Source organism: Patagioenas fasciata, chromosome 9 (genome assembly GCF_037038585.1).
Source record: "Patagioenas fasciata isolate bPatFas1 chromosome 9, bPatFas1.hap1, whole genome shotgun sequence".
NCBI lineage: Eukaryota > Metazoa > Chordata > Aves > Columbiformes > Columbidae > Patagioenas > Patagioenas fasciata.
In genome coordinates, this window is record NC_092528.1 from 31897978 (window position 1) to 31918998 (window position 21021).

A 21021-nucleotide genomic window follows, 5' to 3' on the forward strand; every position below is an offset into this window, starting at 1 on the left:
AGGGGCGGGTGTCGGAGGCTCCGTACTGCGCATGAGCAAACTGCGAGTACTGATGGGCCAAGAGAATGATGATTGACTTGTCTTCGGCAGCCAATCGTGTTGCGGAAAGGGGCGGGTGCTGCTCTCTCCCTACTGCGCCTGCCCTCACTGCGAGCTCTGATAGGCGGAGAAAATGGTGATTGACGTGCCTAGGCAGGCTATCATTTTGCCGGAGGGGCGGGCGTTGCGGGCCTCTGGGCGCCGGACGGAGCATCCAATAGGAGGACAGCGTGGTGGGGTGGAAAGCAGCCAATCAGCGCGGGTCCTGGCGAGCGGGTCCGTGGTGTCTCGGGGTGGGTACCGGGAATTAACGGGAACGGGGGTCGGGGCGGCTGTGGAGCGGTTGCTGCAACCGGCACCCGGGGACCTGGAGGCAGTCGGCTCAGGGTAGCCCTTCGTGAGGTCCCCGGAGGCGGCAGAAAGGAAGGAGGCGACAGAAAGGCAGAGGGGGCCTCCCGCCGCGGAGGTCTCCGGGGCGCGGCGGGTGTCGGTGCCCGCGGAGCCCGGCGGGACGGTGGGAGAGTGCGAGGGGAACGGAGCGGCGAAAGAGGCGGCAGGTGAGTGCGGCCGCGGCGAGGGTGACCGTGCCGTTGGAACGGGGGGAGTGGGATGGGCCGGCGCGGTGAGGAGGCGTTCGGTTCAGTTTCCCCCCTGCCCTTACGGCCGAGTTGGCGAAGCCGGTGGGAGGTGTGTGACCCCGAGGGCAGGTGCGCCGAAGGCTTACGGTCTGGAGCCGTGTGTCCCTCCGGGACAGCAGTCGCTCCGGGAGCGGCGCAGCCCCCGTTAGTCGGGGGGAGACGTTTCAAACCAGAGCTAAGGCGCGGTGGCAGGCTCGGTGGCGTGGCGGGTCGGGCGCCGCTTCGGCGGGAGCTCGGGGCGAGGCCCGGCGGGTTCTGTGTCCTGTACGCGCGGCTTTCGTTCCGCGGCTCTCTGTGTGCGTTTTTGTTTCGTTGCGTTTGTTTTCTGGAGTTTATTTTGCGGGGTTCCCGCGAAACGCGGCACGACCGCTCGCCCGGGGCTGCCGCGGCGGTCTCAGTGCTGCCGCCCTGTGGCGAAACTCGGGTACTGCAGCGCACGGCCGGGGGAAGAGGCGCCGTTTGACCCGAAGCGGTCAGAAGTGCCAGAAACCAACGCCAGAACCGGCAGGAGCTGCGGCTTCGCAGTTCTGTCAGCATTGATCTTAGGACTCTGATTTTGATGCTAGTCGTTTTTACTTACATTACGCTACAGTGTTCTGTTTGGTACTGCTAGTGGGTAACAAATAATTGTGCTGTACCACAACGCGAGAGGATAATATTTCATAGACTTATACTGCCAAAGAGTTTGCAAGTGTATTGAAAAGGGGGGAATTCAAGAGAAGCTACCAAGTTAATGTATACTGCGATGAAGTTATAGAAGATGTACCCTTCATTAACCGGTTCACGTGGGGTAAATGCTTTCTGACCGCCTGTACGATGAGGGGATATTTTTCACCTTTTAGATCCTTCTGCATGACAAGAGGGAGACAGAAGATTTAATAACACATTGTTTAGAAGCTGAGAGCTTAGTTTATATTTAACTAATAGATGTGTTGTCAGTGAGAAACTAAACATTTATAACTAACTTCATCAATTATTTCTTAGGTTAGATATATTGTATGTTCAAAATTTAAAACAATTGTAATTAATATGTAGCAACTGTGTGATTATAAGCAATGCAAGAGCATCCAGTCGTGGGAGCACTTACAGAGGACGACCCCCAGAGCTCCCCAGTGCAGATGAAAGAAACATTGCCTGCTTAACGGTGTAATTGACTCTGCTGTCAAGCTTATTTCTCCGTTTCAGTACGAGCCCATCCCGTGGCCTCACAGGGCTGTGTCCTGTGGCGGTGCTGTGGGGAAGGGGCGAGATGCTTTCCTGCACCGGTGGATGTGTTTGCTTTTATGCTGAGCGTGTCCTAAACGGTGTCAGTTTGTCTTAATGCTGTCTGGCGTTGCTGCAGTTGCTGTGGTTTTTTGAGGATGCCTTGTGTTTTGGGGTGGCCCGTTTCCCTCGAATCCTCCGTTAGCTCAGCTGCTCTCCTGTCCCTTCTTCTGACTAATTCCTCTGCTTTCTCCTGCTCTATTTTTTTCAGAGGCTGAACTCTAATTTGGAATTTCTGTGTTTCTGAGGGGGAGCTGTGAACGCCCGATGCTCAGCAGACCCCCCAGCCCAGGCGGGGAATGGAACCTGGGGAGCAGCGCCCAGGTGGGAGACGCGGCGCCGTCCTCCGTCCCCAGCGTGCGGCAGAGGAGCAGGAGGCGACAGCCGGCCGGGGGCAGATGCCGGGTGCGTCCCCAGCTCGCCAGAGCTCCCCCCGAGCCTCCTCCCGCGGCCCCGCTCACCCCGTGCAGGCGCTCCCAGCTCCGGCAGCTCCTGCGAGCCCGTCCCGTGTTCCTGGGCCGCTCCCAAGCCCCGTCGTGAAGGCGGCAAGCCGGCCCTCGGCACCTCTCCGGTGGCCCCTGCGGAAGGAGCAGGCTGGGGCAGGGGTGAGCTACGGTGCTAACGGCCGCTGCTTCTTCTCTCCCTCTCCCAGAGGCCGCGCTGAGGATGTGGCCGTTCACTCCCAGCCCGGGGGATGCCGTTGGCTGCGCCCGCCTCGGGCTGGCGAGGCTCGTCTGGCAGCGTGGCGGGAGAAGGGACAGGGGAGCACGTCCCGTGCGTGGACGGGGGCTGCTGCTGCTGGAGCCAGAGAGGTTGGGGAGAGGTAAAGAGGAAGAAATGCGGGGCCGTCGGCCCAACGTCCGCTTCCTGCGGCGGGCGAGAGAGCGAGCCCCTCTCTCCGGGTGGCGAAGGCTCCCTCTGCGCGGCGTGCGGCGGGCCGGGGGCCAACGTGCGCGGCAGGGTCCGTGCGCGTATCCTGGAGCGGGACGGCTGCCTGGCGAGCGAGCCAGCGAGGCTCCATGTCCCCGAAGCCTCGTCTCGTAGGAGCCCTGACACCCCACCGTGTTCTCCTAGGCTGAGGACGGCCGAGCGCCCCGAGTTACCGGAGAGGAAGGGAGGAGAGAAGGAGACGGGAGCGTCTGAGCTGTTAGAAGCCTCCTGGCAGCCACCAAAAGCGAGAGCCGCTGTGAGTCCCTGGCCCTCGGGGCCTCGTCCCCGGCTTGTGTGTCCTGGTGCCTCCCTGCCCCTCCGTCTCCTTTTTCCCCACGCTTTCTCTGGCCCGTTCTTTTCCCTGCCATTAGTTTCCTCTCTGTGTCTGTATGTGCTGCTCTGTCTCTTTCCTTCCTCCCTCCCTTCGCCGTCTCTCTCTCTGTGCCTTTGTCGTGCTCGGCGTTGCCGGCTTTCTTCGTTCCGTACGGCACTGTTCCCGTCCTCGTTCACGTTCTGAGCCTTTGTGCCGCCCCGTTTTTTTTTCTCTCTTTTTATTTTCTTTTTTCCTGTCCTCCGTCTCTCCGCAGGGCTCCTCATTCCTCTCTTTCTTCCTCCAAGCCCCTGTGTTCCCCGCGGTCTCTCGCTCTGCCATCGTTTTTGCCTGTTGCCCTCTCTCTTGCTTCCCGTTGATAGGAGGAACAAAAATCTTGTAGAAAGCCCTTGGCATAAGGCAGCAAGACCAGGCCTAACGGAACAGAAACCTAACAGAGAAACACTAGCTCTGTAGGGACTGGAGGTGGGGCAAAGCGGGATGTCCTTGGCTCGCAGGCTGGGAAAATGGGACGTTCCACTAAATGGAGAAGGAGCTACTTGAGTAGCAGCACAAAATGACAGCGGGCGTGCTCAAGACATGAGGTCGAGGAGCCGACACCGGGGCAGGGGGCACCGGGCTGCAGGGGCACCGGGGACCGCTGGAGACCCTTGATGGACACTGGCATACCAGAGATGGACTGCCAGCGAAGGGTGGGGTTATGGAAAGAACTTCTGTTTAATGCACTAACTAAGCGGTAGAAGCAAATGAATATGCAATAGGTGTATGTAAAGAATACCAAGAAGCGTGAATCACACGTACGCTCAAATACAGGGGCCATCCTCTGAGCGTGCGGTGCGCTGTATTGAAATTGCCCGCCGTTTAACACTTTCAGAACAGCGTTAGAGAGTCTTTTTTGCCGACTTTTTGGTATCTCTCCGCGTCCCGTGGTTCCTCGCCGTGTCCCCGTGTCCCGCTCCCTGCCCGTGGTCGCGTTCCTCTCTGTCCCGTTGACCGTGCCGGGTTTTTTTCCTCCGTCTCCGCGCCGCTGCCGCCGCGCCGATTTGTTTCTTTCTGTGCCCTGTTCCTGGTGCTCTTCCGGCCTCTTTTCCTCTGTCCCCGCCGCTGCTTTGATCTCTGCCTTGTTTTTTCAGAGCCCTGTCCCTTTTCTCTCTTCTCGCTTTTGAAGAGAAGCTGCCAAGTTAACGTATACTGCGATGAAGTTATAGAAGGTGTACCCGTCATTAACCAGTTGACATGAGGTAAATGCTTTCTGACCGCCTGCACGATGAGGGGATATTTTTCACCTTTTAGATCCGTCTGCACGACAAGAGGGAGACGGAAGATTAAGTAACACGTTGTTTAGAAGCTGAGAGCTTAGTTTATATTTGACTAATAATTAACAGATGTATTGTCAGCGAGAAACTAAACAATTATAACTAACATCGTCAAATGAAATAAAGAACGTGGCTTAGCAGTGCTGCTGACTCTGCCGTCCCGTTTCTTTCCCCGTTTCAGCCGGTGAGCCAGCCGGAGGACCCGCTCTGTCCGGCCGCAGGGCCCGTGGAGCCGATGACTCTCTTGGCGCACCCCGGGGATGTCTCTGGAGAGACTCCTCGTCTCGGTCGGATCGCCGCGGGGACGGACGAGGACCTCTGGTGAGAAGTGTTTCTTCTCTGAAATTTGGGACCGGTCACGTGCTCGCGAACTGTCCGTAAGTCGTGGTACGGAATTTCGGCAGGATAGCGTGGACGGGGTCGCGAGCACCTTAGAGGTATACAGTAGTTGCTGTGGAGTTGTTTGTGCGGCCAGCTTTTGGTGTTGGTTGTTCCCGTGCTCCGTTGTGGTGCAAAGCTGGCTCTGTATGTAGCCGTGAAGTGTACCGTAGTTGGGTTTAATTCTTGGATGTGCCTTGGTTCTGACTATGCACTTGAACACCGAAAACTACAGCAGGAGCTGCTGTGGCTTTAACTTGCAAGGAGTGTGAGCGTTGTGGAGCCATCTGTGTTGCAGAGTGTCCTAATTGCGGTGCTGAGTGTTAGAGAGATTTGAGCTGGGTACCGGAATTGTTTTGTTTTGGAGACGGTGGGATAAACTTGGAGTACAACTTGTGAGGGCGGTGTGTCGTGGGTAGGTTTGAGTATTATCTGTGGAGTACTGCTGTAGGTGTTAATAGTTATTTGCTCGTATTTGTTACAAGATGAGCCGTGTCGTTCCGTGTGACGCGTAATGGGAGGACGGCGTAGTAGCGGTATTCTGAAAAAGAGCCCGTTAGGGTGTATTTTAGCTCACAGGAAAGAGATTGAGGAACCACCTGGTGATAATGTGAATAGAGCAACCTTGATGAAATCTTGTGAGCAGAGGCCATTGTATAAATTGGACAAGGAAGGAAAGCCTGTGCGCAAAGCGCGGTGCTGCACCCGGAAGGAGGCGAACCTGTGAGGAAGAGTGATCGAGAAGGAGGGTTGGAGCGCACCTGTGAGTCAAGAGGGCCCCAGAAAGAAGACACGGGTGGTGGAACCACAGGTCAGGAGAGCTCAAGGAAGGAGAAAGGTGATTGGGGCAGTATGGGTTTTTCTAGCTCACGCGCTAATGGAAACAGTTTGGATAATAAAAGAAATGTCTTCAAAACCAATAATTAAAGGCAGGGAATGTTTATATGCTATGTATTGGATAGACCTGAAGGTGTATTTGTTCCTAGAACAAAGGTGAAGTTACAATGGTAATTAACTGAAGATGTGAATTTCCAGATTGCATTGGCAACATACGCAGGGAACATATCAGTTTATTACCCTCAACATAAACTGTGGGCTGAAATTGGTAATTTACCGTTGTATGGCAAGTGCTGCTGTCAGCAACGACAAGACTGAATTTACCGATGCCTCTGGTTGCTCACGTAAAGTTGTAATTACATGGCTAAACTCAGATACCCAGTGTTGCAAACACAAGGTAGAAAAAGGAGACCAGGGGTCAAACAAGTTCTTGAGCTGACAGCTGTTAGGATCGCTTTTGAGTGTTCTGTAATGAGCCTTTGAATGTTGTAACTGACTCATTATGCAGCTGGCATACTTAACCGCCTGGAAGCTTCTTTTCTTAAGGAAGAGGATAATCCTCTTTTGATGGCTGGATTGAGAATGCTATGGTTCCTAATAAATCATAGACGTCATGGTTTTTATGCAGCGCACATCCGCTCTCGCGCTGCCCTTCCAGGACCTCTTGCGGAAGGCAATAGGAGGGCCGATGCACGAGCTGTGCCGCTTACTGTGCCTAAAGCCTTGGAGCAAGCTAAATTATCACATAAACTCTTTCACCAGAATGCAAAGTCGTTAAAACGACAATTTCAAATTACAACGGATCAGGCCAGGAGCGTTCTTATGTCCTGCCCTGATTGCCAACAGTCGGCACCCGTGCCATCCAAAGAGGGTGTTAATCCAGGAGGGATTACTGACAAGTACGGCCAGCTGATGTAACGCGTTGTTCTGAAGTGGGTAAATACGTATGTGTTTCTGTAGACGCTCATTCCAGATTTCTCGTTGCGGCTGCACGCACTGGTGAAAGAGCACGGGACGTCTGTAAACAGTGGTTGGCGTGTTTTGCTGTTTCAGGAGTTCCAGGATATGTAAAACCAGAGGAAAGCGGAACGCACGCTGGATTAGAGGAGCGATCCCCCGAGTGCCCAGCGCGCCGTAATAAAAGTGCCTGCTTTTTAACACTTTCAAAACAGTGTTAAAGAGTCTGTTTGCCGACTTTTCGGTATCGTTTTCTGGCGACGAGGATGGGATAATCTGCCTGACCTCCCGTGGACCCCAGGATCTCTGGGACCTTGTGCCGGCACCGGGGAATTCCCGGAAGGGATCACGGATCCTCGGGCCAGCTCGGGACGTGGGTAAAACCCCATCAATGAGATAAGGCACTTTCATAGTCTGGTTTGTTTGCAGGCTGCCTGCGCGAGACGTGGGCGACACCAGCGCGTTGGGTCTGCGCGTTTTGGTAAATTGGGTAAATTAAAAAGAAATAAAAAACCAAAGAGGAAAATGAGAAAACAATAAATAAAAGAGAAAAACGAGGGAATAGTAATTTGGTAAAGGTACCTTTAGTGATTTTGCTGTTTGTGCCTTAGCAATTGTATGATTGTTTGTGTCTTTAGTGATTTGTTGTTGTTGTTACTTGTGTCTTGGGTGATTTTGTAGTCCAATACTTATGGTTCACCAATTGTCTGTTATTGTGATTGTGAAATAGGTAGTGGACAATGGACAGGAGCGATTCGGAAGAAATCCCCCCCGGGCTGTGTTTTGTGACATTGGAAAAGGATCGTTTGACTCCCTGGGGAACAGCAACCAGGGAATATTGTAATTAATGGTGGCCACTGTAAATAATATTAATACGCTGCACAGGTCTGGGTGGGTATACCCGAGATGTGTAGTATAGTAATGCACTACATGTAATATATAATGAGATATGTTTAAAATCATATATTGTCTATTATATAATGCATATTACACAATACAAAATGTTACATACGCATTGTATTTGAAAAAGGACAATCAGGGAAAGAAATTGAAACCAGTAAAAGGTTTGTTGACGAACAGATATTGGTGTAGAATACACAGAGAACATTAGATCAGGATTGTCCCTTGGTGAATGCAGGGTGGCATCCTGATGTCCTTATATCGGGGGACAGGCTGAATTGGTATGGACAGTGCATTTTATACGGGATTGGACACGCTGTGCCTAAAGCTGTAAATACGCCAAAGCCTTCTGAGATAAAACAGGATGGTCTGTGCCTCATTTGCTACACCCCTTTATCTGTTTCCCAAATTACGATTTAGACTGTATTTACCATTGTAAAAATAAAGCTTTCCCCCTTTAATTTTTGTCATGTATTGTAATTCATAGAGATATTGGAGCCCGTCCTACCTAAACTGTAGAAAAGACAGCAGCCATGTGTATTTTTAAATAAAGATGAAACCAAGTCTGCTAGCCCATTATCTCTAAGCGTTCTACTGTGATCACCTCCCTCCCAAGGTTTTGTGTCTATTGTATCAGGGCCTGACACCCACGGCCACAGTGGATGAATCGCCATGGGCACAGCACCAGGACCCGCTTGTTGGTGTCCAGGGTATCCACTCCAGCAGACACTGTCAGTAAAAGAGCACATCATGAAACTGGAGAACCATCTAATTGTGTCATTATACACATTCACTGCTCTTTTTTCTGCTTTATACCCCTGGTAGCTTTTTAAAATGGCACAGTTTGAAAAGGATTTCTGTTTTGGCCCTGCACACGGAGGCTGATTTTCCTTTTCTAGGGCCTTCCACCCGGTTCACCGCACCCGTGTGATCACTGCGCTGCACGTGGGCAAAATCAGCTGTGCCCTGTGTTTCTCCCGTAAAATAGTAAGAACGCTAATACAATCGTGCCAGGAACTGCCTTCACTGTGAATATTTGAAGGAACCCACTGCTAATGTATTGTTAATTGGTACTTGCATTGTGGATTAGATGCAACAAAAATCCATACTTTCTTTTATCCTTTGCTGTACAGGAGGTGGTTGAACTTTTCTATAGCAGATTCAATCACCTGTTGTAAAGCGAGATGGTTGTCTCCTGTGAGGAAGCAGGGTAGATTTACCCATACTCTATAAGCACCATGGATGAGCTATATAGAGTAACAGCTTAAAAACAAACCAACCAGCAACAAGAAGCTAACGATCAAAACAACAAAAGGAAAAAAACCCCAAACAAACCAACCCAAAAGCGCAGAGGCTCCTGAACGCCCCCTCTCAGTGCTGTGATGTCCGTTTCCAGGGAGCCCGTGGGGTGTCCCCACAGCCGCAGACACAGGTGACCCGGCTGGGTGGTGCCAGCAGAGAACAGTTGGTGTGACCCAGCCCGCTGCGCTGCCCTGGGAAAGCCGGGGACAAAGGGCCGGGCCGGGGCATGGGGAGGTTGGTTCCAGCTCACGGATCAGCTCACAGCGACTGCGGAAACAGCCCCGAGCCGGGACGGGCCCAGCCGTGTGCTCCTGTCCCCCCGCCGCGGGGGTCCTGGCTCTGGACATCGTTGCACAGGATCGTTTGAGAACCGTTCCTGAAGGATGCGCAGCGCCCAGAGCAGCAGCGCCTGCCCGGCTGCTGCTCAGCCGAGGGTAAGGGCTGGAACTGACCCTGTAGCAGCAGCAGAGCTGCCACAGCTGCGGGCGAGCCGAGTTACTGCTGCAGACAAGACACGGGGCACAGGGAGAGGCAATGTATTTTATTAGGATAGAAGGCATCTTTAGGAAAAAAAAACATTTTAGCAATGTCGGGCTATTATCTTTTATCAGTGTGTCTGCCATGTGCGCGGCTCTGGGAAAGCGCGTTCGGGGAGCTCGGGCTGCCCACGGGTCAAGAAAAAGCGCCCCCGCTGCGGAGCCCGGGGGCGCTGCGTGACCGCGCTCGGTGCTGCCGTCTGGTGGCCACAGCCCGGAACTGCAGCTGGGGAGCGGCGCCCGGTGCCCGTGCCGCGGGTAAGAGGGGGGCGCTGCCGCTGCGACCGAGGTCGTGCCCGTCAGAAAGGGGGGGGCAGCGGTCGGACGAGCCGCCGGGAAAAAAAGAGGCGCCCGGCTCTCCCGGGGCGGCCCCGCTGCGAGGGGAACGGGCGAGGCGGCAGCAGGAGGAGGCGGCGTCTCCTCAGTCCCGGGCACAGGGGAGAGAAACCTGCCGGCTGGAGCTCCTTACGGCTCTCTCTGTTCACAATGAATTTAAGGGTAGGTGACCACCCGCCCCCCTTGTCAGCGTAAAGCAAAGGAGCGCGGTTTGTTGTTTCCTTTCAAACGCGGCTGCTGGAAGCCGCGCGGGCAAAGGGCGGGGGGGGCCCGGCAGGGCGGAGAGCAGACGGGTGAGGGTGCAGAGCGGGCCAATCAGATGGCGCGGGAAGGCTGGGGGGGGGGGGCGGATCGCTGATAGGCTGCCAAGGCACGTCAATTGCCACTCTGTCCGCCAATCAGATTGCCGGAGGGGCGGGTGTCGGAGGCTCCGTACTGCGCATGAGCAAACTGCGAGTACTGATGGGCCAAGAGAATGATGATTGACTTGTCTTCGGCCTCCAATCGTGTTGCGGAAAGGGGCGGGTGCTGCTCTCTCCCTACTGCGCCTGCCCTCACTGCGAGCTCTGATAGGCGGAGAAAATGGTGATTGACGTGCCTAGGCAGGCTATCATTTTGCCGGAGGGGCAGGCGTTGCGGGCCTCTGGGCGCCGGACGGAGCATCCAATAGGAGGACAGCGTGGTGGGGTGGAAAGCAGCCAATCAGCGCGGGTCCTGGCGAGCGGGTCCGTGGTGTCTCGGGGTGGGTACCGGGAATTAACGGGAACGGGGGTCGGGGCGGCTGTGGAGCGGTTGCTGCAACCGGTACCCGGGGACCTGGAGGCAGTCGGCTCAGGGTAGCCCTTCGTGAGGTCCCCGGAGGCGGCAGAAAGGAAGGAGGCGACAGAAAGGCAGAGGGGGCCTCCCGCCGCGGAGGTCTCCGGGGCGCGGCGGGTGTCGGTGCCCGCGGAGCCCGGCGGGACGGTGGGAGAGTGCGAGGGGAACGGAGCGGCGAAAGAGGCGGCAGGTGAGTGCGGCCGCGGCGAGGGTGACCGTGCCGTTGGAACGGGGGGAGTGGGATGGGCCGGCGCGGTGAGGAGGCGTTCGGTTCAGTTTCCCCCCTGCCCTTACGGCCGAGTTGGCGAAGCCGGTGGGAGGTGTGTGACCCCGAGGGCAGGTGCGCCGAAGGCTTACGGTCTGGAGCCGTGTGTCCCTCCGGGACAGCAGTCGCTCCGGGAGCGGCGCAGCCCCCGTTAGTCGGGGGGAGACGTTTCAAACCAGAGCTAAGGCGCGGTGGCAGGCTCGGTGGCGTGGCGGGTCGGGCGCCGCTTCGGCGGGAGCTCGGGGCGAGGCCCGGCGGGTTCTGTGTCCTGTACGCGCGGCTTTCGTTCCGCGGCTCTCTGTGTGCGTTTTTGTTTCGTTGCGTTTGTTTTCTGGAGTTTATTTTGCGGGGTTCCCGCGAAACGCGGCACGACCGCTCGCCCGGGGCTGCCGCGGCGGTCTCAGTGCTGCCGCCCTGTGGCGAAACTCGGGTACTGCAGCGCACGGCCGGGGGAAGAGGCGCCGTTTGACCCGAAGCGGTCAGAAGTGCCAGAAACCAACGCCAGAACCGGCAGGAGCTGCGGCTTCGCAGTTCTGTCAGCATTGATCTTAGGACTCTGATTTTGATGCTAGTCGTTTTTACTTACATTACGCTACAGTGTTCTGTTTGGTACTGCTAGTGGGTAACAAATAATTGTGCTGTACCACAACGCGAGAGGATAATATTTCATAGACTTATACTGCCAAAGAGTTTGCAAGTGTATTGAAAAGGGGGGAATTCAAGAGAAGCTACCAAGTTAATGTATACTGCGATGAAGTTATAGAAGATGTACCCTTCATTAACCGGTTCACGTGGGGTAAATGCTTTCTGACCGCCTGCACGATGAGGGGATATTTTTCACCTTTTAGATCCTTCTGCATGACAAGAGGGAGACAGAAGATTTAATAACACATTGTTTAGAAGCTGAGAGCTTAGTTTATATTTAACTAATAGATGTGTTGTCAGTGAGAAACTAAACATTTATAACTAACTTCATCAATTATTTCTTAGGTTAGATATATTGTATGTTCAAAATTTAAAACAATTGTAATCAATATGTAGCAACTGTGTGATTATAAGCAATGCAAGAGCATCCAGTCGTGGGAGCACTTACAGAGGACGACCCCCAGAGCTCCCCAGTGCAGATGAAAGAAACATTGCCTGCTTAACGGTGTAATTGACTCTGCTGTCAAGCTTATTTCTCCGTTTCAGTACGAGCCCATCCCGTGGCCTCACAGGGCTGTGTCCTGTGGCGGTGCTGTGGGGAAGGGGCGAGATGCTTTCCTGCACCGGTGGATGTGTTTGCTTTTATGCTGAGCGTGTCCTAAACGGTGTCAGTTTGTCTTAATGCTGTCTGGCGTTGCTGCAGTTGCTGTGGTTTTTTGAGGATGCCTTGTGTTTTGGGGTGGCCCGTTTCCCTCGAATCCTCCGTTAGCTCAGCTGCTCTCCTGTCCCTTCTTCTGACTAATTCCTCTGCTTTCTCCTGCTCTATTTTTTTCAGAGGCTGAACTCTAATTTGGAATTTCTGTGTTTCTGAGGGGGAGCTGTGAACGCCCGATGCTCAGCAGACCCCCCAGCCCAGGCGGGGAATGGAACCTGGGGAGCAGCGCCCAGGTGGGAGACGCGGCGCCGTCCTCCGTCCCCAGCCTGCGGCAGAGGAGCAGGAGGCGACAGCCGGCCGGGGGCAGATGCCGGGTGCGTCCCCAGCTCGCCAGAGCTCCCCCCGAGCCTCCTCCCGCGGCCCCGCTCGCCCCGTGCAGCCGCTCCCAGCTCCGGCAGCTCCTGCGAGCCTGTCCCGTGTTCCTGGGCCGCTCCCAAGCCCCGTCGTGAAGGCGGCAAGCCGGCCCTCGGCACCTCTCCGGTGGCCCCTGCGGAAGGAGCAGGCTGGGGCAGGGGTGAGCTACGGTGCTAACGGCCGCTGCTTCTTCTCTCCCTCTCCCAGAGGCCGCGCTGAGGATGTGGCCGTTCACTCCCAGCCCGGGGGATGCCGTTGGCTGCGCCCGCCTCGGGCTGGCGAGGCTCGTCTGGCAGCGTGACGGGAGAAGGGACAGGGGAGCACGTCCCGTGCGTGGACGGGGGCTGCTGCTGCTGGAGCCAGAGAGGTTGGGGAGAGGTAAAGAGGAAGAAATGCGGGGCCGTCGGCCCAACGTCCGCTTCCTGCGGCGGGCGAGAGAGCGAGCCCCTCTCTCCGGGTGGCGAAGGCTCCCTCTGCGCGGCGTGCGGCGGGCCGGGGGCCAACGTGCGCGGCAGGGTCCGTGCGTGTATCCTGGAGCGGGACGGCTGCCTGGCGAGCGAGCCAGCGAGGCTCCATGTCCCCGAAGCCTCGTCTCGTAGGAGCCCTGACACCCCACCGTGTTCTCCTAGGCTGAGGACGGCCGAGCGCCCCGAGTTACCGGAGAGGAAGGGAGGAGAGAAGGAGACGGGAGCGTCTGAGCTGTTAGAAGCCTCCTGGCAGCCACCGAAAGCGAGAGCCGCTGTGAGTCCCTGGCCCTCGGGGCCTCGTCCCCGGCTTGTGTGTCCTGGTGCCTCCCTGCCCCTCCGTCTCCTTTTTCCCCACGCTTTCTCTGGCCCGTTCTTTTCCCTGCCATTAGTTTCCTCTCTGTGTCTGTATGTGCTGCTCTGTCTCTTTCCTTCCTCCCTCCCTTCGCCGTCTCTCTCTCTGTGCCTTTGTCGTGCTCGGCGTTGCCGGCTTTCTTCATTCCGTACGGCACTGTTCCCGTCCTCGTTCACGTTCTGAGCCTTTGTGCCGCCCCGTTTTTTTTTCTCTCTTTTTATTTTCTTTTTTCCTGTCCTCCGTCTCTCCGCAGGGCTCCTCATTCCTCTCTTTCTTCCTCCAGGCCCCTGTGTTCCCCGCGGTCTCTCGCTCTGCCATCGTTTTTGCCTGTTGCCCTCTCTCTTGCTTCCCGTTGATAGGAGGAACAAAAATCTTGTAGAAAGCCCTTGGCATAAGGCAGCAAGACCAGGCCTAACGGAACAGAAACCTAACAGAGAAACACTAGATCTGTAGGGACTGGAGGTGGGGCAAAGCGGGATGTCCTTGGCTCGCAGGCTGGGAAAATGGGACGTTCCACTAAATGGAGAAGGAGCTACTTGAGTAGCAGCACAAAATGACAGCGGGCGTGCTCAAGACATGAGGTCGAGGAGCCGACACCGGGGCAGGGGGCACCGGGCTGCAGGGGCACCGGGGACCGCTGGAGACCCTTGATGGACACTGGCATACCAGAGATGGACTGCCAGCGAAGGGTGGGGTTATGGAAAGAACTTCTGTTTAATGCACTAACTAAGCGGTAGAAGCAAATGAATATGCAATAGGTGTATGTAAAGAATACCAAGAAGCGTGAATCACACGTACGCTCAAATACAGGGGCCATCCTCTGAGCGTGCGGTGCGCTGTATTGAAATTGCCCGCCGTTTAACACTTTCAGAACAGCGTTAGAGAGTCTTTTTTGCCGACTTTTTGGTATCTCTCCGCGTCCCGTGGTTCCTCGCCGTGTCCCCGTGTCCCGCTCCCTGCCCGTGGTCGCGTTCCTCTCTGTCCCGTTGACCGTGCCGGGTTTTTTTCCTCCGTCTCCGCGCCGCTGCCGCCGCGCCGATTTGTTTCTTTCTGTGCCCTGTTCCTGGTGCTCTTCCGGCCTCTTTTCCTCTGTCCCCGCCGCTGCTTTGATCTCTGCCTTGTTTTTTCAGAGCCCTGTCCCTTTTTTCTCTTCTCGCTTTTGAAGAGAAGCTGCCAAGTTAACGTATACTGCGATGAAGTTATAGAAGGTGTACCCGTCATTAACCAGTTGACATGAGGTAAATGCTTTCTGACCGCCTGCACGATGAGGGGATATTTTTCACCTTTTAGATCCTTCTGCACGACAAGAGGGAGATGGAAGGTTAAGTAACACGTTGTTTAGAAGCTGAGAGCTTAGTTTATATTTGACTAATAATTAACAGATGTATTGTCAGCGAGAAACTAAACAATTATAACTAACATCGTCAAATGAAATAAAGAACGTGGCTTAGCAGTGCTGCTGACTCTGCCGTCCCGTTTCTTTCCCCGTTTCAGGCGGTGAGCCAGCCGGAGGACCCGCTCTGTCCGGCCGCAGGGCCCGTGGAGCCGAGGACTCTCTTGGCGCACCCCGGGGATGTCTCTGGAGAGACTCCTCGTCTCGGTCGGATCGCCGCGGGGACGGACGAGGACCTCTGGTGAGAAGTCTTTCTTCTCTGAAATTTGGGACCGGTCACGTGCTCGCGAACTGTCCGTAAGTCGTGGTACGGAATTTCGGCAGGATAGCGTGGACGGGGTTGCGAGCACCTTAGAGGTATACAGTAGTTGCTGTGGAGTTGTTTGTGCACAGCTTTTGGTGTTGGTTGTTCCCGTGCTCCGTTGTGGTGCAAAGCTGGCTCTGTATGTAGCCGTGAAGTGTACAGTAGTTGGGTTTAATTCTTGGATGTGCCTTGGTTCTGACTATGCACTTGAACACCGAAAACTACAGCAGGAGCTGGTGTGGCTTTAACTTGCAAGGAGTGTGAGCGTTGTGGAGCCATCTGTGTTGCAGAGTGTCCTAATTGCGGTGCTGAGTGTTAGAGAGATTTGAGCTGGGTACCGGAATTGTTTTGTTTTGGAGACGGTGGGATAAACTTGGAGTACAACTTGTGAGGGCGGTGTGTCGTGGGTAGGTTTGAGTATTATCTGTGGAGTACTGCTGTAGGTGTTAATAGTTATTTGCTCGTATTTGTTACAAGATGAGCCGTGTCGTTCCGTGTGACGCGTAATGGGAGGACGGCGTAGTAGCGGTATTCTGAAAAAGAGCCCGTTCGGGTGTATTTTAGGTCACAGGAAAGAGATTGAGGAACCACCTGGTGATAATGTGAATAGAGCAACCTTGATGAAATCTTGTGAGCAGAGGCCATTGTATAAATTGGACAAGGAAGGAAAGCCTGTGCGCAAAGCGCGGTGCTGCACCCGGGCGCCCCAATGCCGTGCCGCAGCGCGCCTCAGTGCTGCCGCCCTGTGGCGAAACTCTGGTACTGCAGCGCACGGCCGGGGGCAGAGGCGCTGTTCGCCCCGCAGGGCTCGCGGCCAGGTATCTGTGTGTCAGTGTCCGTCCCCATTTGTGTAAAAACGACATCCCTGCCTCGGTGGCTCCTTAGAACGTTTAAAGATGTAAATATTGCTACCACTAACATTGTCGATCCGGCTTCTTTCGTCAGTGTCAAGCAAAGGAGCGCGGTTTGTTGTTTCCTTTTAAAGGCGGGTGTTGGAAGCCGCGCGGGCAAAGGGCGTGGGGGTCCCGGCAGGGTGGCGAGAAGGCGAGTGAGGATGCAGAGCGGGCCAATCAGATCGCTCGGGAGGGCTGGAGGGGCGGAGCGCTGATAGGCGGGGAGAATGGCAATTGATGTGCGCAGGCAGCCAATCAGATTGCCAGAGGGGCGGGCGTTGAGGCCTCAGTACTGCGCATGCCCAAATTGCGCAGTCCTCAGTCAGGTCTGACCCTGTGGCGGGCACCTGGGCGCGGAGCGCGGGAAGGAGCATCCAATAGGAGGACGGCGCGCTGGGGTGAAAAGCAGCCAATCAGAGCGCACCGACTCAATCCTGTTTGAACAGCTGCCTCCCTGGCAAGCGCGTCCGTGGTGTCTCGGGGCGGGCACCGGGAGTTAACGGGGAAACGGGGGTCGAGGCGAGGGAGGGGAGGCTGCGGAGCGCTCATTTTGGCCTCTCCTTCCCCTTGCCCTGCCTCTCCGTCCCTTTTGCCTCTCTCTCCCTCTCTCTGTGTCACCTTGTCTTGCTCCCTGTCCCTATCTTTCTCTGACAAGCTGACCTGCTCCTTGCCCTCCTTTTGTATGGAATCACAGGCTCATTCTGCTTGGAGAAGACATGTGCAATTTTCTAATGACTTGACGGTTTAGAGAAACGGCCTGGAAGAGATCATTCCTTTGTCTTTTTTTGTTGTGTGTTTTTTGTGTTTTTTTTTTTTTTTTTTTCCCCACGTGGGGGGAAAAAAAAAAAAAAAAAAAAAAGACACAAATTCAGTGCCTCTGCGGAGAAGCTGGCGACCAGTTTTAGTTAAGAACGCACACCCCGTTGGCGAACGGGTCCCGCGGCAGTTCCACGTGTTGCAGGTAAAAGAAGGCAGTTTGATCTGCCATAGAGGAACAGCCGCCTCTTTCCCTCCTTAGGGTCGAGCGTTGCCCTTGTCTTTGTTCACATGAATTTATGGGCACGCTGGAAATAGCCTTTAAGATTTATATGTAGAGTTTAATCTAAGTGGTAAGTGGCATGGGCATAGTTAATTTTTGAACACCTTGCTGCCAGTTGAAATGTAAGGGATGAAATGTGATGGGAAGTAATAAGTAAATTTGGGTTTGACTTCTAGGGTGTTTTTTTCCCCATTAGTGTAAATCAATGGCACCGTTGTCCTGTGGCTCAATCTCCGTTCTGTTCCGTGGAGTCTTCAATTTAGGATGTTCAGGTAAGAAAGTTTGTCCTTCCAAAGAATGACCGGCCATTGGTAGGACAGAGAGAGGCTTTTAAGTGCATGATCAGAATTTAAGCCAAATTCCACTTGACGTTGCTGCTGTTGGTTTTGGCTTTCACTGGTTTCCCCACAGCTCCCTAGTGTTTGGGAGCTCGGAGTGGGCATTTTTTTCCCCCAGGGAGAGGCTATGCTTAAGAATGAATTTGTTTCCTTAGAGGAGTGAGAGTCCGTTTGTGTAACACAAAGAGAAACCCCAGCCTAGTCGAGTTCTGAGTGTGTGTCTGTGAGATGGCTGCTTTACTTTGATGAGTTCACACCTGTGCAGTTGTAATGCCAAAGAGCAATGCAAGATAGGAGGGTTTTTTCCGCTGTGGGGGGGGATGCAGAAAACCAGAGCTAAGGTGCGGTTGCAGGCTTGGTGGTGTGGCGAGTGGGGCGCCGCTTCGGTGGGAGCTCGGGGTGAGGCCCAGCGGGTTCTGTGTCCTGTACGCGTGGCTTTCGTGCCGCGGCTCTCTGTGTGCGTTTTTGTTTTGTTGTGTTTGTTTTTTGTTTATTTTTCTGCGGGATTCCCGCGAAACGCGGCACAACCGCTCGGCCCGGGCTGCCGCGGCGGTCTCAGTGCTGCCGTCCTGTGGGCAAAGCGCGGTGCTGCACCCGGGCGCCCCAATGCCGTGCCGCAGCGCGCCTCAGTGCTGCCGCCCTGTGGCGAAACTCGGGTACTGCAGCGCACGGCCGGGGGCAGAGGCGCTGTTCGCCCCGCAGGGCTCGCGGCCAGGTATCTGTGTGTCAGTGTCCGTCCCCATTTGTGTAAAAACGACATCCCTGCCTCGGTGGCTCCTTAGAACGTTTAAAGATGTAAATATTGCTACCACTAACATTGTCGATCCGGCTTCTTTCCTCAGTGGATCCGTTTTGCAGTCGGTGGCCCACGATTGCTTGGAAACAGCAGAAGCTGTTCGCTCCGGCGGAGCGGATTGAAAGGACCAGCCGCTGGAGGATGCTGAAGACTCCTGGGTCGCTGATGGAAGCAGCTTTGCATAAAGCAAGGGGTACGTGAACCTGGGCATGCAGTGACGACTGCCCAGCAGGTAATGGAAGCTAAACCTTTACCTCCAACGCCCGACAAAAATAACGCCAAGAAATGCCACTGAAAAAAACACAGTCAGGGAGGGTTTTTTTTAAATTTCCTTTAGTTCCCCCCCCCTCTCCCCCGCCCTGCTGCGTTTAGTGCAGCGAATGACCCATTGGGAGATGACTGTGGATCTGGCTGTTGAAGGGTGTCTGAAGGAGAAGGAGATGTGTGTAGAGCAGGATTGGTTGTGGGGGTGAGTGTAACTGGTTTGGCTGTGGGGTTGTAAATTCTTTTTGGAGGCTTCCTAGTTTCTGGTGTCACCTGTGGGGTGAAGCGTCTTTCTGTGTGCAGGTTTGAAAGGTGCGACGTACGGAGCTCCATCATTTGCCACCAGAACTCCAAATCACAGAGACAACGTTGCTGTGCAGCTGCTAAGGACAGTGTGTGTCTCAGGTAGAGTAACGTCCTTTGTGCTCTGTGTGTGTGTTCCTCCCTTGAAACGAAGGCGCGCTGCCCGGAGTTTCACGTTCCGTGTGGTACCTGCTGGGCTGAGTCTCCTCCCTACGCTTGCCCGTTTTAGCCACGTCTCTGCTCCAGCCCAGTTCGGGAGCAGAGTGGGTCATCACTGACTGCAGGGCGGTTGCACCTTCTTCAAGCTGCTAACACAGGAGGATGAATTTGGCTTTCTGCTCACATCACACATTCAGATACTGGGCAAGTTGTGTATGTCCTTCAAAAAAGAAACACTGTCAAGGGGCTGACAGAGCGTGAGTTTCACAACACAACAAACCAACTCTGCTAGGCTTACATCGTTTTGGTAGTCATAGCATGTTTCACTTAATCCCGTCATTGCAGGTGTCTTCTAGAGCCTCCATTGTCAAATCTTGCTGGTTATTCACCCAATTTCCTTTCCTAACTGTCTTCCCTTTTCCCTTAGCGTTTTGAGAAGCTTGATCCTGGGGTGTCTGGGGGTTGCCAGCTGACAAAATGACATTGCTGTGGCCTTGCTGAGAACAGGTGTCCCTGTGAGCCACCTCCCGGGAGCAGAGCTGAAGTTGAAAGGCGGCTTGAAAGCCCCGGTGAGAGTTTTCGTTAAAGAAACCGGAGATGATGGGGTTGACGCTGCTATTGAAAAAGGCCAGCCGGTGAGCAAAGGGATAGATATAAATGTGAAAGAAGTGCAACTGGACATCTGAAAGGTTGACATAGTCAGAAAGCATCATCAGAGTCCACAAGGGAAGCCAGGAGAGGGTGAAAAGCAAAACCACAATAATGAGCATTTTGATTACTCTTTGTTTCTTCTTTGACGTGCTGTGCCATCGCTCCTGGCTGTGCTTTCCCACCGTGGGCATCGCAGTGTTGAAGAGAGCAATGCTTATCCTGGCGTACATGATAACAGTGAGCGACAGGGGAGCCAGATAGATGTTCGCAAAGAGAACTGTTGTGTAGATCTTTCTCATTCCTGGGTCAGGCCAGTCCTCTCGGCACCAGTATACGGGGCGGGTTTCGTTGCCGTAGCCGAGGATCACCCTGAAATGTTTCTCTTCTTGTACGTGCAGCATGACGGCAGAAGGACACGTGATTGCGATGGCCAGAATCCAAGTGACGGCTATGATGATGACTGCAGTTGAAACGGTCAGCTTCTGCTCGAACGGATGAACGATGCAGCGCAACCTGCAGCAAAGATATCCGGCGACATACGTAGAGAAGCTGTTTAAGGAACGCTCACTCAAACAGGTGAGCATACGTTCGCTTCTTCAATTGCATGCTTTTTAAACAGATTAAACATGATACTCCAGTTGTTGGAAGCTGTGCTGTTGCTGGAAAAGTTACCATCGTGCGTTGCAAAGGGCCTCAGAAGGGAAACACTGATCAGGAAACTGGAAATAAGTTAGCAGATGCCAGTGTGAAACCAGCCACCGAAAGGACAGAGACCGATACAAAAGCCGCATCTCTGATCCCAGGTGGCTGTCTCCTCCAGCCAACATCAGGAAACCGCAACAAAGAGGATAAGAAATTAATAGGAGATTTATAGCCGAATTAGAATTAGGGTCCAAAGAAGCTGTCACTGGTGACGGGAGAGCAGTGGTACCTCGCAGCGCAAGGAGCTGATGCGCTCTGTTACGATTAGGTGAAAAGGTAAGAGTGAATTTATAAACTGTTTGCGAAGGAGTGACCCAGCAATGTGAAATGTGTCTAGAAAACCATCATCTTAATACTGTATACAGGGTATAAATAAGAACAATTGGACGAGGGAAATGTCCCAGGACAACACTGGCAAATAGGGTTCTCCAAGCTGCCTAGAAAAGAGGGGTATGGCTCTTGGGTGGCACTCACAGCAGCTCCCTTCTCAGGTTGGCCAGGAGCATTCCCGTGCCGGGGGGCGGCTGCCGGCCTGTGGGCCGGGGGCTGCGGCTGTTTGGGGCGCTGCCCCCGCTTTCTTTTCCTGGGGGAGCCCCCCCCTGCTTTTTGGGGGTTGTGGTACGTGCACGTGTAAATGACACAATGAGAGTAAATGACACAATGAGCTGCCTGTCGGGGCCGTTTCCCTCGTGTCGCGTGACGGTGTCACTTGTGGCGCCCCAGCGTGAGCAGGGGCCGGCGATGCGGGTGGGGGATGCGGGGGTCAAAAGGGAGTCCCCCTGAAAAGAGGGGGTCACAGTCC

General features: G+C 54.5%; 2 long non-coding RNA genes across 4 annotated transcripts; both read left to right on the top strand.

Annotated features, from left to right (window-relative positions):
• Positions 1-305: 305 nt before the first annotated feature.
• Positions 306-4419, top strand: LOC139828610 (uncharacterized). 2 transcript variants are annotated; one of them, XR_011740418.1, is made up of 4 exons: positions 306-596; positions 2152-2545; positions 3015-3126; positions 4335-4419. It is a non-coding gene; the product is annotated as an uncharacterized lncRNA (long non-coding RNA). The 2 variants fall into 2 exon arrangements; XR_011740417.1 differs by having other exon boundaries at positions 3015-4338.
• A 6080-nt stretch (positions 4420-10499) lies between these two features.
• Positions 10500-14609, top strand: LOC139828611 (uncharacterized). Of its 2 annotated transcripts, none has more exons than XR_011740419.1 (3): positions 10500-10769; positions 13188-13299; positions 14508-14609. It is a non-coding gene; the product is annotated as an uncharacterized lncRNA (long non-coding RNA). The 2 variants fall into 2 exon arrangements; XR_011740420.1 differs by lacking the exon at positions 10500-10769 and adding an exon at positions 12621-12718.
• The last annotated feature ends 6412 nt before the right edge of the window (positions 14610-21021 follow it).